General features: G+C 41.1%; 1 pseudogene; it reads left to right on the top strand.

The window, feature by feature from the left end:
- The first annotated feature begins 212 nt into the window (after positions 1-212).
- Positions 213-12,398, top strand: LOC128625782 (NTF2-related export protein 1-like; annotated as a pseudogene).
- Positions 12,399-16,098: the final 3,700 nt, after the last annotated feature.

Genomic DNA, 16,098 nt, shown 5'->3' with positions numbered 1-16,098 from the left:
GAAAATGCAATAAATAAGCAAGAGTAAAAAGGCAAGAAAACATTTGCAAATTGTTTAAGTTAAAGAAATAAAGCAAGGGGGCTACTATTACCCATGCTAACAGGGGCCATGATCACCTCCTTTCCTGCTGACCCCCAAGTTCACCTGTGAAGCTCTGGCTCTTACAGGTGCAGGACACACCTGGGAAGAGACCTCCTTCAGCAGAGCTGGAGATGACACCAGTGAACTTGTAGACCTATGTGGATCAGGCCTGCAGGGCAGCTGAGGACTTTGTAGATGGCTAGTGGAATGAAAATGCTGTTTCAGGACTAGAGTCCTGGAGTGAGTTTTTGTTCCAAATCAACGAGGGAGACTGCCAGCCTGCACATAATGAAGCCACCCCAAGCCAGACCCCAGTCCTTGGTGCAATCTGTGGAACAGTGGAGTTTGATGGCAACAAACATCGGGGCTTCAGAACTTTCTCCTGACTGCCCAGGCCTCACCCAGCGACGTGGTGTGGAAGATACAGTGCACGACTGATTTCCGTTCCAAGACCGGGCCACCTAGTAGAGCAGCAAAAGGCCTCTGCTTCAGTTTCACCTCTGCTGGGAAACACTGCTCTCAAAGGTGGGGTGACAAGTCCCTTCTGGTTGTTGCAGGCCGCCCAACCCAGGCTTCACACTGCACCTGCGCCAGTGCAGAGAGCCTGTTCTGAGTGGATACTTGTTTGTCAGAGTTGCTTTTTCAAAACAGTAAACATTTTCTATTTCTCCACTTGCCCAGTAGAGACCCTGAGTCTGGCAATTCTGACAAATAAAATAATAATAAAAATGCTTAAAGAAAAAAATATAGCAAGAGCAAAAATGGTACTAATAATTACTTGACAATTTGAAATGACAAATAAATCAAGGAAATTATCCTGGTCTGCTTCCCTTGTTTGTTTGTTATACTTTAAAAATTTTAGTTCATTATAATCATGGAATTATGAAATTCTGTGACATAAATAAAATGAAAATTAATAGTCAAGCCCTGGCTGGTGTAGCTCAGTGGACTGAGCACAGGCCTACAGATCAAAGGATCGAGGTTGGATTCCCAGTCAGGGCACATGCCTGGGTTGCAGGCCAGTTCCCAGCAGGGGATGCACGAGAGGCAACCATACATTGATGTTTCTCTCTCTGTCTCTCCTTCCCCTCCCCTCTAAAGATAAATAAATAAAATCTTTGAAAAAAGAATATAGGAAAAAAGAGTAAGAATTGATTAAAAATTAATAAGTCAAAATGTTTACCCACTTCTCAGTTTGTACGTAGATAGCATCTTTTTGCTATAACCTCACATGGTAGAGGGGGCAAGTGAGTCGGGGGCTGTCCTTTTTATAAGGGCACTAATCCCAGTTATGAGGGAACCCCCATGACCTGATCACCTCCCACAGGCCCCCCCCCTCTAAGTACCATCACACTGGATATTCTATTTCAACATTTCTGTTTAGTAGGGACACAAACTTTCAGTTTAAAGCAATCTCCATCAGCTTCCTGTGTATCACATATATCAACTTAATGGCCTACCTTTAGAAGTCAGGCAATACAAGAGTTTGCCATGGGAATTTCTCAAAACTGGAATTCTTTGTGGAACCGGAAATGACCACTCACCTAGTGGCTAAAAAGAAGGCCAGGCGCTGATTCTTTGAGATCCTTTCAGCAGATTTGCTGGGAGTACAAAAAGGACCCACACAGATAATGCACTTACAAAAGAGAAATAAACAAAACCAAATGCATGTGATAAAAATTACTGTTAGTCATAAGAAATACAAATTATAATTTTTCCCTTATCAAGTTGATAGATATTTTGTCAATGATAATTTGAAGTCTTGGTGAGCATTCAGTAACATAGATCCCACAGCGACTGCTGGAAAGAAAGAAAACATACTTTGACCTGATAATTCTGTTGATATTAAGTGGTTCCAAGGAAATAGTTATAGATGTGTACTATAATGTAAGTACAATGATGTATTTCTTAGTTTTATTTATGAGTGAAAAATAGAAATAACCTAAGTATTTAACACTAGAAAGTTAATTTTAAAAAATTATAGTGAATTCATATCATGGAAGACTAAGCCACCATTCAAAAATATACTTTTGTCATACTTAAGGAAATATTATCTGTATATTTTTAGATGAAAAGAATAAGCAGTATGTCTGGTATAATCCCTATTTTGTTTTGTTTTTGTTTTGTTTTTTATCTTTTTAAGTATATTTTATTGATTATGCTATTACAGTTGTCCTATTATTTTTCTCCCTTTTACTCCCCTCTACCCTGCACCCCCTACCTCCTAACATTCCCTCCTCCCCTTAATTCATGTCCATGGTCTGTACATGCAGCCACAGATTTGGTGGTATAGTGGTTAGCATAGCTGCCTTCCTATTTTGTTTTTAAAAATACACTCGTGTGTGCATGTTATATGCAAGAAGAAAAACTAGCAAACTGGGAGGAAATACACCACAGTATTAATGGTTGTTATCTCCAACTGACAAGGTTGCAAGGTATTTTTTGTCCTTTTGATTACTTAAAAATAATTTTCAAAGTTTCTTCAAAGATCAGCTATTACTTTTATAATAAAAAAAGTGATTGGAAGTATTTTTCTTATCAGAAAGACAGTCAATACTATTTTTAAAGGCACTGAAATAAAGTGCTCCCATCAGTGTCTAAGCATGTAATCCCTTTGGCGATCCTTAGAGCCCAGAGAAATGTCACAGAACGCAGGTACCCACCCTGGACAGGTGCACTTTGCAAGCGGGAGGGCTGCACTTTGCAATTTGCATTGATTTGGTTGAGCAGTTTGTTTTTTGGTCCCTGAAACATTATCAAATGCCAGTGCCACTTAGAGATGTAAATAAATAATGAATACATGAATGAATAAATGTTTATCTCAGAATGCTAATAAAGCATAGCGTCTGGAAAAAATGAAGCCTGTGGCACCGAGAAGCTAAACAGAATTCTCACTTTTATATGATCTGCTAGGATGCAGATCCAGGAGATGGGGGTTGAAATAATCAATTTGAATTAAATAAGGGGACAATTTCACTCATCTTTGACTTATTTATTGTAATTCATCTGATCTGGAATTCATGAAACTGCAGAAGACTTTTGTTTACATCAGTAAGTCCAGTCAGTGAGTGAAAGGAGTGATAAAAATAAACCCTGAGCACATTATCAACCCATCACAGGTCAGGTTGGCCTCCCTTCCCAGTTTCATTAGAACCAGCTATCTCTAAGGCTGATGATGCCAAATGGGTACAGACTATAGAATCACATGACTAGAACGTCCTCACAGCCTGTCTCACTCAATCATCATCTTTCATAGATGAAGGGAGGGACCCTGCAGAGGTGAGGAGCCTTGTACTAGGTCACACAACAATTTAACAGCAATCACCATGAAAAGTACGATCTTCCGACTTGCAGGCCACTCTCCTTCCACTATAATATACTGATTTTTTTAGTGAGAAATGTCTCGTTTGATCTATTTCATTTATGTATCTAACCATTGAATGTCTCCACTGACCATAGCAAATGAGCCTGGGTGGCAGTTAGAGTAAATAACATGTTCTCTAAAAATGCCATCTTTCTGTGCAAAGTATTTTTATGTACTCTGATAGGTCATTTTCACTCTGAGCATTGTAAAACACCTTTTAGAGCTAATTCCAAGGGATTTAAAGATCATCATTTTTCAGTATTACCTATGTCACCAAAATCCTGATATCCTTTAAGTAATATTTTATAAAAAGGTACTGACTTTTTCCAGCTAAAAGCTGAAGGCTTTTCAGATAGCAAATATTGGTTAAATGGGATTTTTATAGGCTGGTTTGACAGATAATAAATATATGCAAAGCGAAGACACATCCAGGTAGTAAATCAACCACATCTCAAAGAATCTAGAAACATGTTTTATGGTGGAAGGGCAGACATATTGATGCAATGCGTCTAAGAACAGCTAACATTTCTCGAGCACATTCACTCGAGCACTAGATAGACATCACTGCATTCGATCTTCGTAATAGCCAGGTGAGGTAGGTGCAATTATTTCCCACACTTTACAGATGAGGACACTGAGGCCCAGAGAGAGATAGCTGTTGACCAGAGCAGAAGCAGGATTTTAAACCAAGAGTTTGGCTCTGTAGCCCATGCTCTTAACAACTGAGAGAAATATGACTTATGAAGTGAGAGAGAAAAGGAATAGCTGAGGTTTGTTTTTAATGTCCTGACTATAACTCCAAATAGGATCCTCCTTTATATGTATAAGTCACGGTTAAATGCTCTTTAACAAATTTCTAAATTTTGGTTTTCTTAGCTTTTTCCCGGACAATGTGGGACCACCTTTTTTGATAAGATTGTTAGTACAGTCAATTCAGTATGGGCAGGTCTATTTAATCGAAGGGCTTATTGCAGCAGCTAAATGGGAAAGATTTGGAAGAACACACAAAAGAATCTTCCAGGGTCTCATAATCCAATGGAGGCGTACATACGCCTCTTATGGCAATAAGGACAGTACAATAGCCATTATTAATCACTAGAAGGCAATGCTCACAGTGCTGTTTTGGCGTCTTATGTGATTGTCTCTAATTTGTTACATTTTGGAGATGAAGAGAATGTGGTAAAGCCTCCAAAAAGATACTAGCTCAGTTCTTTGAGACTGTGCTGGCTGAGCCTATACTACATCCGAACGTTATCATTTACAATACTGATGACTAATCCTTAATAAACATAGCACACTAGTTTTTTTTTTCTGAAGGACATAAGCTATAGCTGTGTTTTTCCCATCCCCTCCTGTGCATATTTCCTAGAATGTCGTCACACTGGTGTGTTTCAGCAACAGTTGTGTCGATGTGGTTGTAATGATGTGGTTGTAACTCCCTGAGTTCCTTCTCAGCTCTCCCCCGGTGCACACAGTTAGACTGGGCGTATACAAATTGTGATCTTCGGACCAAAGACAAGGTCACAAAAGAAATATGGACTTGTAGACTTCAACTTGGAAGAAATCCCATTTATTCAACAGAAATGTCGAGTGTCGACCAAGTGCCTGAGCTGGGATATAGTGATGAGCAACACAGCTCCTGGCAGTGTTGTGCTGCAGCTGGTCTGCTAAATTTTTCAGAATTTTACAAGCCATAGCCAGCATGTCAGCAGCTTGAGAGCATTCAACCACAGAGATGGGCAAACTCAGAGAGCTGGTGGTTTAACATTCACCAACACATCAGTGCTTCCTGTCCTCATAGACTTAGGCTCTAGTGGAGAAAGAATTTGATAATATAACAGGACTATTATATAATATATAATATAACAGACTAACATAATATTATGTTATAATTATAGAATAATTAAAAATGCATTGAGTGGGAGGAAAGGTGAAGTACAGGGCACGGTGGGAGTAATGACAAGGGATCCAGCTTGGTCTGAGGGGTGCTCAGAAGTAAAAGCGAAGTACATTCTTTCTTAACATGTCCTCGGCACTGATCTTTACCCCACCTCATTTACGTCCCTCTCTTGAAAATGATAATAAACTACCTGTGTTATAGGCAAAGTGCCATGTGCGGAGCGCAGCTCCCGTGCTTGCCAGGTGGTTTGGCTTTGAGCAGGTCTCCTAACCTTGCTAAACTCAGTGTTTTCATTTGTGAAAGCAGAATGCTGGTTACTAATGCCAAAATGAAAGAGGGGACATCACTATAGATTCTATGAACATAAAAGAAAAGGAAAGGAATACTATGCTCACAAATTTGATAACCTAGATGAAGTGAGCACATTCCTTGAAAGACACAATCTTCCAAAACTCATACAAGAAGAAATAGACAACCTTAATGGAGCTATATCTGTTAAAGAAATTAAAGCAATAACTACACCTTCCAAAACAAAAAGCATCAGGTCTAGATGAATTTACTGATAAATTCTAACAATGTGTAAGGAAGAAATTATGCCAAACTTCTGCATTCTCTTCCAGAGAATGGAAACAGAGGTAATACTTCCTAACTCATTGTTTAGGCCAGCATTACCCTCATACCAAAGGCAGACAAAGAGATTACAAGAATAAAAAGTACAGACAGATATCTTTCATGAACATAAATGCAAAAATACTCAACTCAAATCCAACGATGTACAAAGAATTATTCACTATGACTGAGTGAGATTTACACCTGGAACGCAAGGCCGGTTCAACTGTGAAACACAAAGTTGGAGGGATGACATTACCCAGCTTTGAGGCTTACTATGGTACTATAACCATCAAAACAGTGTGATAGACCAATGGACAAATTCAAGTGCTCAGAAATAGACCCACATAAACTGAGTAAACTATCTTTGACAAAGGGAGAAAGGCAATACAATGGAGCAAAGACAGTCTCTTCAACAAATGGTTCTGGAACAACTGGGCATCTACATGAGAAAAAATGAGTATAAACGCAGACTTTACACCCTTCACAAAAATTAACTCAAGATGGATTACACACCTACATGAAAAATGCAAAACTATAAAATTCATAGAAGATAACAGAGAAGAAAATCTATATGCTCTCAGGTATGACAATGACTTTGTAGATATAAAAACAAAGGCATGACCCATGAAAGACATAATTGATAAGCTGGACTTCATTAAAATTAAAAACTTCTGCTCTGTGAAAGACAGTGTCAAGATAATGAAAAGACAAGCCACAGACTGGTAGAAAATGTTTGCAAAAGATACATCTGATAAAAACTGTTATGCAAAATATACAAAGAACTTTTAAAACTCAATAAAAGGGAAATCAACCTGATTAAAAAATGGGCCAGAGACATTAACAGACACCTTACCAAAGAAGATACACGATGGGGAATGATCATATGGAATGTTCCACATCATATGTCATCATGGAAACTCAAATTAAACCAACAGTGAGCTATCACAATACATCTTTTACACTGGCCAAAATCCAGAACACTGACAACACCAAATGCTGGTGAGGCTGTGGAGCAACAGGCACTCTCATTGCTGGGGAGATTGTAAACTGGTACAGCTAGCTTGGCTGACAGTTTAGCCATTTCTTACAAAACTAAACATCCTCTTTCTGTATGATCCAGCAATTGCTCTCCTAGGCATAGGAGTTGAAAACCTATATCCACAGAAATACCTACATGTGGAATGTTTATAGAAACCTTATTCATAATTGCCAAAACTTTGAAACAATCACAATGCCCTTCAGTAGGTGAATGGATTATGGACAATAGAATCCAGACAATAGAATGTCATTCGGTGTTAAAAAAGAATGAGCTATCTAACCATGAACAAATATGAAAGGATCTTACATACACATTAGTAAGTGAAAGAAGCCAATCTAAAAAGACTACCTACTGTATGATTCCAATTATATGACATTCTGAAAAAGGCAAAACTGTGATGACAGTAAAAAGTTCAGGGGTTATAGGGAGACGAATAGAGGATTGTTAGAGTAGTGAAACTAGTCTTCATGATGCTACAAGGGCAGACACATGTCATAATACACGTGTCCAGATGTATAGAATGTACAGCTCCAAGAGGGAACTGTAGGGACCGGTTTGTCTTGGCTTGGCCAATGTGACTCAGCTCTGTATGGAAAACCTACAGATGCAAGGTGGTGGGCAGGAGCCAGACCTTCAAACCGAGTTGTCCCGTGGGAATCAGGCCTAGAAAATGCATACAGACTGTTATGGCTTGCTCTTGCTAAAACTCCATCGCCCTGGTCTAAAACAACAAATGTGTATTGTCTATCTTCGAGGTAACTTCCAAAGCCTGTATGAGTTCTCCCAAGGACAGAGCTAATGAGCTCATCGTCATTCCCCGTTGCGTGTTGTTTTTATTTCCTTGATTGTACCTAGAATGTAGACAATAATATTCTGTGTGATAGATAATAAATCTTTCTATGATGTAAGACCCCAGGAAACAATAAAAGCCTGTCTAGGCAAGGGTCGGTGCGCTCCCCTCTTGAGGGAGTGGCCGAGGCACCACAGGCACTCTCCCCTTGAGAGAGTAGTCGTGCCTGTTCCCTTTTTCCACGCAGGGTTGTTGTCCCCTGTGCATTGATTCTCGTCGTAAACCACAACAGGCGGACTCTGCTGGCCAGGGTCTGCAACAGGGAACCCTAATGTAAACTGTGGACTTTGGGTGATTCTGCTGTGCCGATGCAGGTTAATGCGTTGCAACTGATGTCCCCACTCTGATGCGTCGATAATGGGGGGCTGTGCGTGTGTGGGGGCAGGGGGCAAAGAGCACATCTCTGTACTTTCTTTTAGTTTTTCTGTGAACCTAAAACTGCTCTAAAAATCATCTTTTAAAACTGCAAAAACAGGCCTGGCTGGTGTAGCTCAGTGGATTGAGTGCGGTCCTGTGAAGCAAAGGGTGGCTGGTTCGATTACCAGTCAGGGCACATGCTTGGATTGCGGGCCAGGTCCCCAGTAGGGGACACATGAGAGGCAACCACACACTGGTGTTTCTTCATCTTCTTAGGGATTCCTTTGTTCCTATATCTTTTATTTTAATAGCCCGGTTATTTTGTCTAAGCCATTTCTAAAGTCGTACAATGTTAAGAGATGCAAGGGGCCTTAGCAATCATGTTTCATTTTGCAGGTAACATCAAAAAAGATGAAGGACTAAAGCTCACGCAGTTAGTGAGAAACCATTGTTGCAATGCAATCAAAACTACTTTATTCTATTAAAAACTCTTTAAGGAAAACAAGAAAATGTGATATGAAAGCAGTGCCAGGAAGTCATTATGAAAAACAATACAAAAAAAACTACCCCTACAGTACTGAAATCTTCGAAGCAGTAAACTGGGAAAAACTGAACAACGTGACAAATAAAAAGCAAGGAGAATGAATGGAACAACAAATAAAACGTGAAATTACAGCAGCAAACTATAAAAAGAGGAGAGGGACAAAAACGTTTACTTGTCTTTGCAGAACGGGCGTGGACGACCCAATTTGGAAGCAACGGACACTAAACCTCCTTTTAAACGGCCCCTTTCTTCCCGAACAGGTCTAGTTCTAATTCCGCTGCGCTTCTGGTTTTTGAAAACCGAATCAAACGCTGGGCACGTCACACGCTTAGATAAGCCAGTGTCGATCAGGTTCCCTAGCAGAACTCGGCTTCCTCTTTCCCTGGCTTATCCCTTTTTTTCTCTCCTAATCCTTTCCGATCTCTGCCTACCGATTTTATATTTCTAAGCAATTAATTTTTTGGCCGGGACGCGCAATCCACAGGTGTGGATGACTGACAGCACGCTGATAGGCTCCATCTGTTGGCGGCTGATAGCGGCCTCCTGGGGGCTCCGGGCGCAGGCTGCGCACTGCCAATGCCAGCAGCCTAATCTATTTGCTAGCAGGCAGAAAGGGCCCGCAGCTCACATTGTTATTCAACAAGAACAATCGGTTACCGACAGCACGTTTAGGGGCACAGTGGGGGGCTCTGGGGAGGCGGCCGCGTTCCCGCAGCGAGTCACGGCTCTGCCAGCCCCCGCAGTGTTTTTCTCTCTGTGGAAAAAAAGGACAGGATGGGGTGATGGGGGTTTTGTGACAATACCAGGGGGGAAACTTGTCATTCCTGACTGCCCTTGGCGTCACACCTTTTAACAGAAAGATGAGGAAACGGGGTAGTTAGGATAATTATAATACACTTGCGACGTGTATTATAAATGAGTCCTGGGAGGGCAGGGTTGGCTCAGAGCCTGTGGGAAGACTTGCTTGACCTGGCCGGTTCTTCTGGTCTTGTAAATAACACACGCGGTGCTCCAGTAAAGGGACCTAAGTGCAGGGGACACTCGCTTTAACAGAAAGGCGAGTCTGGCATGCATTTAGGGTAGGTGGAGTGGGATAAACTTGAAATCACCTTAATAGTAAAATAGGTATTCCGTAGGCTATGGAGGACGAGGGCAAAGGTTTCCAATTCATAAAGAGGTGGGTTTTTGTTTTTTTTTTACATTTTCTTAAATGATATATACCTAATAAATATTTAAGATTTAGGCAAGTGGTTGAAGAGGCAATATGTGGGTGAGACATCTGAACTTTAAAAAGCAAGAATTTCATTCCTTTCTTGTCTCATTTTGTTCCCTCAGACACAGTCTAGGGGCAATTTAGCCTCATTTGAATGTGCCACCCCACTGTTGCCAAAAGAAGCAATGACACTGAAGCAGTGATGTATGAAGTTGGATTTTTCTTAAAGCATTCTTAAATGTATCACCGAGGATTCCCCCCCTTTCCTCCCATTCCTTGCCCAGTTCCTTCTCTTCGGAACTTGGTAAATATGTCTTCTCACAAGGTACGAGCACATGTGGGACCTTTCTGAATTCATGCTGCTGCTGACAGTTTGTCTCAGGGGACACTCGGGCCCCCTAAGCATCAGTGCAGCCCCATGGACACAGCATCCGACCTCCTCCTTAGGTGCTTCTCCTGTGTCTGCTTCAGAAGGCAATCTGTACGGAGATTTGAGAATCCCTAATGGGTAAGCAATTTAAATACATATCTACTAATGATTATATGAAGGGAGTTATTAAATGCTTTCACAGCTGAGATGTAGAAGATTAATACATTTTGATAAGCCTGTTCTACTTTTAGATTTAGGACTAACATCTACTGGAAAGAATCAGAGGTGATACAAACAGAAAAGAATTTAATCTGTGTCTAAACAGCACTGACTCCTCTAGTCTTTAAGTGATAAAAACATATTCAAGATTCAATCAGCAACGTTCATGCTAGGTATGTAGTTCAATGGGAGGAGGATGGTAGGGGGGCAGGTATTTTGAGTGACAGGGCACTAACTAATTTATGTTTACAATGGATTATTTGCATGACGGACATACATTTTCAAGGTCATGATAATTGACAAGACTCAGGTGTCTGGAAATGCTGCTTTTTAAAACCTTTATGACTCGATTTCATTTTTGATTCTCACTGCCCCATTTGTTCTTGGCACAATATAATTTATCTACTACAGAGATGTTTCTTCTCCCCAGTCTGACAACTTCTCTGTCAGTCCATCTCTCCATCTTACTGTGTTCTTTATTTCATATTCCAATCCGAGTGCAGTCAGGTGAACGTTCTGCCCTTCCCCACCTTTTCCTGGGAAGGTGGAAAGAGGGAGGCCACAGGGTTGGGGCAAAAGTTTCCATGAGGGCTTAGAGCAGCCCCGTGGACGCTCGTGTCTTTCACTCTGCCTGACTTCAGCTCTGACGCCCTTGAGGAAACCCGAGGTAATCAGGAGGCAGTCATAACGCTGCCCCGTGATCCCCTCGCCAACATCTCTGTGAGAGGACAACTACCAGAGAAGGAACTGCAGAGGCAATAGTTCCCTCATGAGTTCTCTCAATTTATAAAAGTTTCCCTCCTGTTTCTTGTCCCCAAATACTCTAAGGAGGGTTGGATGGGAGACAGAAATTTTTTTCTCCCATAAAACCTCCCTCCGTTGTTTCACGTTTCATTGTCTGCTGCCCAGAGTGTCTCCTCACAAAGCTAAAGAGCATGAAAGGTCTCTGCAACCATGGGTGTTCTTGGGTTTAGCTGCCGGTTGGGGGAGAGCTGCACTCACCAGGCAGACAGAAGAAAGCACACCTCCCTATGTCCCGTCAAAATAGGTTGTGTTGTTAATACATGCTGGTAAGAATTAGAAGTCCGAGGCCCCAAATTATAATGAAATATATCAATATGTATTCTAGAAAACATATACATATATATTAGAAAATTGATAATCCAAATTTAAAAAATGGAATAAAAATCCAAGGACACTGAAGAAACTAGGCATGTTTCTTCAGTGTAGAGATGTAATTCTACATCTGTGTAGAGATGTAATTTAAACAGAGTGTTTTTATAGCTGTAATGGAAACTAAGCATGTGAGTTGTTGCATAGCTTTGCACACAGTGCTGTTATGGTTCGCTCATGTTTGGAACAAAATCAGCCTGTTTAGGATTACTACCATACGTGATACCTGGGACCCTGAAAAACTCCCTGTATTAAAGCAACGCCATGGGAAAGTCACTGAAAAGACCTGAGACTACATCAGGTGGATGACACTGTAAACAAACAAACAAACAAAACAAAACAAAACAAAACAACTACCCTGAGGCAGGTGAGAACCTGAGAGGAGTCAAGAAGGGAAAAAAATGAAACCTTTTTTTCCTGGTCTTGAATAAATATGTAAGCCCAAGCATGATGTTCGAGAACTTCTGGAAACTAAGACTTCCCCACTGACTGGGGTGGGGCTGGTAACGACCACCAAGTGTGTCACTAAAAAATTCCTCCCAGGAAAAGGCAGCGGCGACATCTCTTTGCTGCCAAGTACCCCAGCTTCGGCCTGGAGCTACCAGACCAGCCTGAGGCCCAGATCTCCTCTGTGCTCCTGCCACAGCCCCGGCAGCAAAGTCTCAGAGCAGAATGAGGCACTGCTATTTCCGGTTTTCTGAAGAATGAATAGGTTACTGTAAATTCTTTCCCTTTTCTACATTATTTGAGATCCTTTTCTAGATATCTAAAATTTGTAGAATCACAGGAAAAGATTCTCAGTAAATACCCCTTGTCTGAGGTTAGGCTGCTGTAACAAATTGCCATAGACTTGGTGGCTTAAATAACAAACATTTATTTCTCACTGTTCTACAGGCTGGGATGTCCAAGATTAAGATGCAGACACATTCGGTTCTGGTAAGAACCACTTCCTGGTTTGTAGGTGACTGACTTCTTTGGTGCCTCTACATGGTGGGGAGAGAGAGAGCACAAGCTCTCCAGTATCTTCTCCTAAGGGCACTGATCCCTTCCCGGAGGCTCTCATGGCCCAATCACAGTCCAAAGGCCCCAGCTCCTTAAAAGATCTCCTTGGAAGTTGGGATTTCAACACGTGAATTTGGGAAGGACACAAACGGCCATCGATAACAGTGAACATCTCTGGACTTCGCTCATCTATCAGATGAGATCTATGCTGAGATTACACTCTGAGGTGTATTTTTGTTTGGCTATAAGAAGAATTATAGAGTCTAAACCTAAAATAAATCAGTATGACTGCAATTATACTGTGTGTGTGTGTGTGTGTACCTCTTCTGGGAACCCTGAGAAAAACACACCCGAGAAGGGGTCCTGGTAAGCTAACTGAGCTCAAACTGTAAAACGCAGAACCTAGCAGCTGTCAGCCTAAGACACATTCAGACTCGTAGAGAATGTTTGTGAGTTCACTTGAACCAAACTGATGGCAATTGCCGGGAAGCAAAATCTCAATGAATTGAGAAATTCCTGAGAGAATGGCAGGTTTGCACGATATTTTATACATTATAATCAAAAGTGTGGGCGTCAGTGGGTTACATGAAATCCCCTGGAGACAGGTTAGGGAGGTGGGAGGAGACAGTGCGAGAAACCTCCAGAACTAAACAGTAAAATGACAGACACAGTTTTTACGTAGGTGGGGGCAGCATAGTTAATAGTCGACAATGAAAATGATAACAATAACAGTGAGGGAATTCATGGTCTTTCCCTGGTGTGGTGTCTGTGTTTTGAGGGGTCAGGAAAAGGAAATTTAACATTCCAAAGATATATCATCTTAGATGCAAAAAGACAACAGTCTGAATTAAGGTAAAGACTGATCTTTGTAAGGGAAAAATACCAGCCTAAGATATGACTTCCTTTTAGCTAGAAAGTTTTTTATTTCAGACCATCCTATGTGGTTACTGTAGGCCTCTGAGTTTGTGAGACTGCCACAGAGGCCTTCCCTGAACTTGTCAGGTTTACTATGTGGCCACTTGTCTTCCACACAGCCATCTCTGCACAGGGCCTCTCTCACAAACTGCACTTCAGGGAGAACCCTGCACTGAACTGTCTTCCTGGATGCACTGTGTTTCCACCATCTGCGCATGCCCTTTAGTGGAGTTTCTGGAATGCTATTTCAATCAATAAGAGAAAGCTTTCCCTACCCAATCAGAGCTGCACAGCTCTAACCAAAGCAGCTCTATTCTGACCAATCAGAATTGGTGCCTTTTAAGCCAATCAAACAGTGAGGATTTAGAGTCCTCATTTACATGAGGACAGACCAATCAGATACCAAGGGCAGGGACTTCTGTCTAGATAAGTCAGCTCCCCAATGCCTCTGAAAGCATAAGTTCCCTTTCCCTTGCTGAGCTGAAACACTGAGGCTGGCTCTGGAGAGCAGAGCAGAATGGAGCAAACCAACTCAGGCTGGCTTTGGAGTAGAGCAGACTAGCACAGCGTGGAGCAGCACAGGACAGCATAGGCTGGCAATGGGTAGAGCAGAACTGTCTAGCCAGAAAGAGGCCTGGCCGCAGAGCTGCCTGACAGCCCTGCTGTTTTCACAGCTGTGCTGTATCACAATTGAGCTGCTCCACAGCCATGCTGTTTTGTGCTGCGTTGCACCCGAGCTATTTTGCACTGAACAAAGTTTCCTTCTTCACCGCATCCCAAACTGGGGTTTCCTGTTGGTGTTGCATTGGTGCCAGCGACTATTGGTTGACACTCCCTAGACTGTGCAATTCTTTAAAACATAGATAAATGTGTATTTCATTATTATATTCCCACTAATGAACACATACTAGATGTTCAGTGAATGTTTGTTGAATGAGTAAATGAAAAATAAATTCATCTGAAATAATTAGGGAATAGGTATAACTAAAATTAGTTTGTGGGCTAATGGAGAAACTGGTGTGTCCTATTGCATTTTTATCTTTGGTTTTAATGGGAATCCTATTAAACTGTATTTTTTTCCCCAATACATGGGGAAATACATTTTCCCATGTATTGGGAAAAAATGCATGCTATTTCCAAGTTACAGGGCCAAGTTACTGAGCTAGAATGTTCTTCTGTGAGCTTCCTTTAGTCTTTTTTCAAATCTTAAAAAAAAAGTGTACTGCCTGAGTCTACTTCGTTTTTTAATCAAGCAATTGGCCCACTGGAGTCGACTGGTAAATTTTTTGCAATACCCAGGGGCAAGAGTTCTGAGCAGGAACAAAGCATCTAAGACAGAAACTGAGCAATGGGAAATCTGCAAAGTCTATTCAGGCATAAAGTATTGTAAGAAGTTGCTTGGCAAAGTAAACCTGCTGTTAATTTCTTGAACCCCATCTCCTCCTTTCCCCTCTTCAGTGTTTGCTGCAGGGCAAACATCTAGTTAATGGAGCAGTTGGATTCAGTGTATCATTGAACTAATTCAATTGATTCCAGTTCCTGAGGTAGTATCTAACCAGAGTGGGATATATGTCTTTTCACATTATAAGTCTATGATAAATTTATCTTAATGTTGTAGCTTGCACCTTTGCTCAATTTTTACGGTGAGAATAAATAGTTAAATTTCTTCCAATTTGCTTTGCCACCCAGGGTTAGAAAGAAAAACAAGTAATTTATCCTTAAAAGCACCCACGAGGCAATATGGAGGTTGCACTGCTTTTAAATCGATTTCTGTAGCAAAATGCACAGTCATTTTAAAAGCCAGTGACGTATTTTGAGAATTATTTATTTCCTGTCAGCCCCTACCTCTAGAGTTCGTATTTCTACAACATTGACATGCAAGCTGACTCAATGCTGCCCCCAAGTGTCAGTTCAAAACATGGATAAAGAAGGGAAAAAGCAAAACAAAGCCGCTCAGCCTAAAAAAGAAACACATTATCAAAATCCACAGTATATCTTGATTTGTTCTTCCCATTGCTATTTTAAAAGAATACCTTATGAAATGAAATCGACTTTATTGGAAAAAGGAAGGGGAAGGGTTGTTGAGGAACATGTATAAAGGACCCATGGACAAAGCCAAGGGGGAGGGATTGAGGGTGGGAGGTGGGGGTGGGTTAAGTGTCAGGGGTTGGGGACAGTGGTGTCCGGGAAAATGAAGACAACTGCACATGAACAGTAATTTAAAAAAAGGAGAAGAAATAAAAAAATAAATGAAATCTTTTTTGGAGAACCTGCCCTATGCTAAATGCAGTGTATACAAAGAAACAGCATGATCCAACTTTTTATGGCTTTTAAACAAGTTAGAGAGACAAGAATGGATTCAAGGTTAAATAAAAGACTAACAGAGGCCACCAGAATGTATGAGATGAACTGTTAAAATAATGGTTAAAAAAATCAAATTTGTGTAGCTGATTCGTAAA

Source organism: Artibeus jamaicensis, unplaced genomic scaffold (assembly GCF_021234435.1).
Source record: "Artibeus jamaicensis isolate MK-2021 breed Jamaican fruit bat unplaced genomic scaffold, CSHL_Jam_final contig_867, whole genome shotgun sequence".
Lineage (NCBI taxonomy): Eukaryota > Metazoa > Chordata > Mammalia > Chiroptera > Phyllostomidae > Artibeus > Artibeus jamaicensis.
This window is presented reverse-complemented; position numbering and strand designations above follow the sequence as displayed.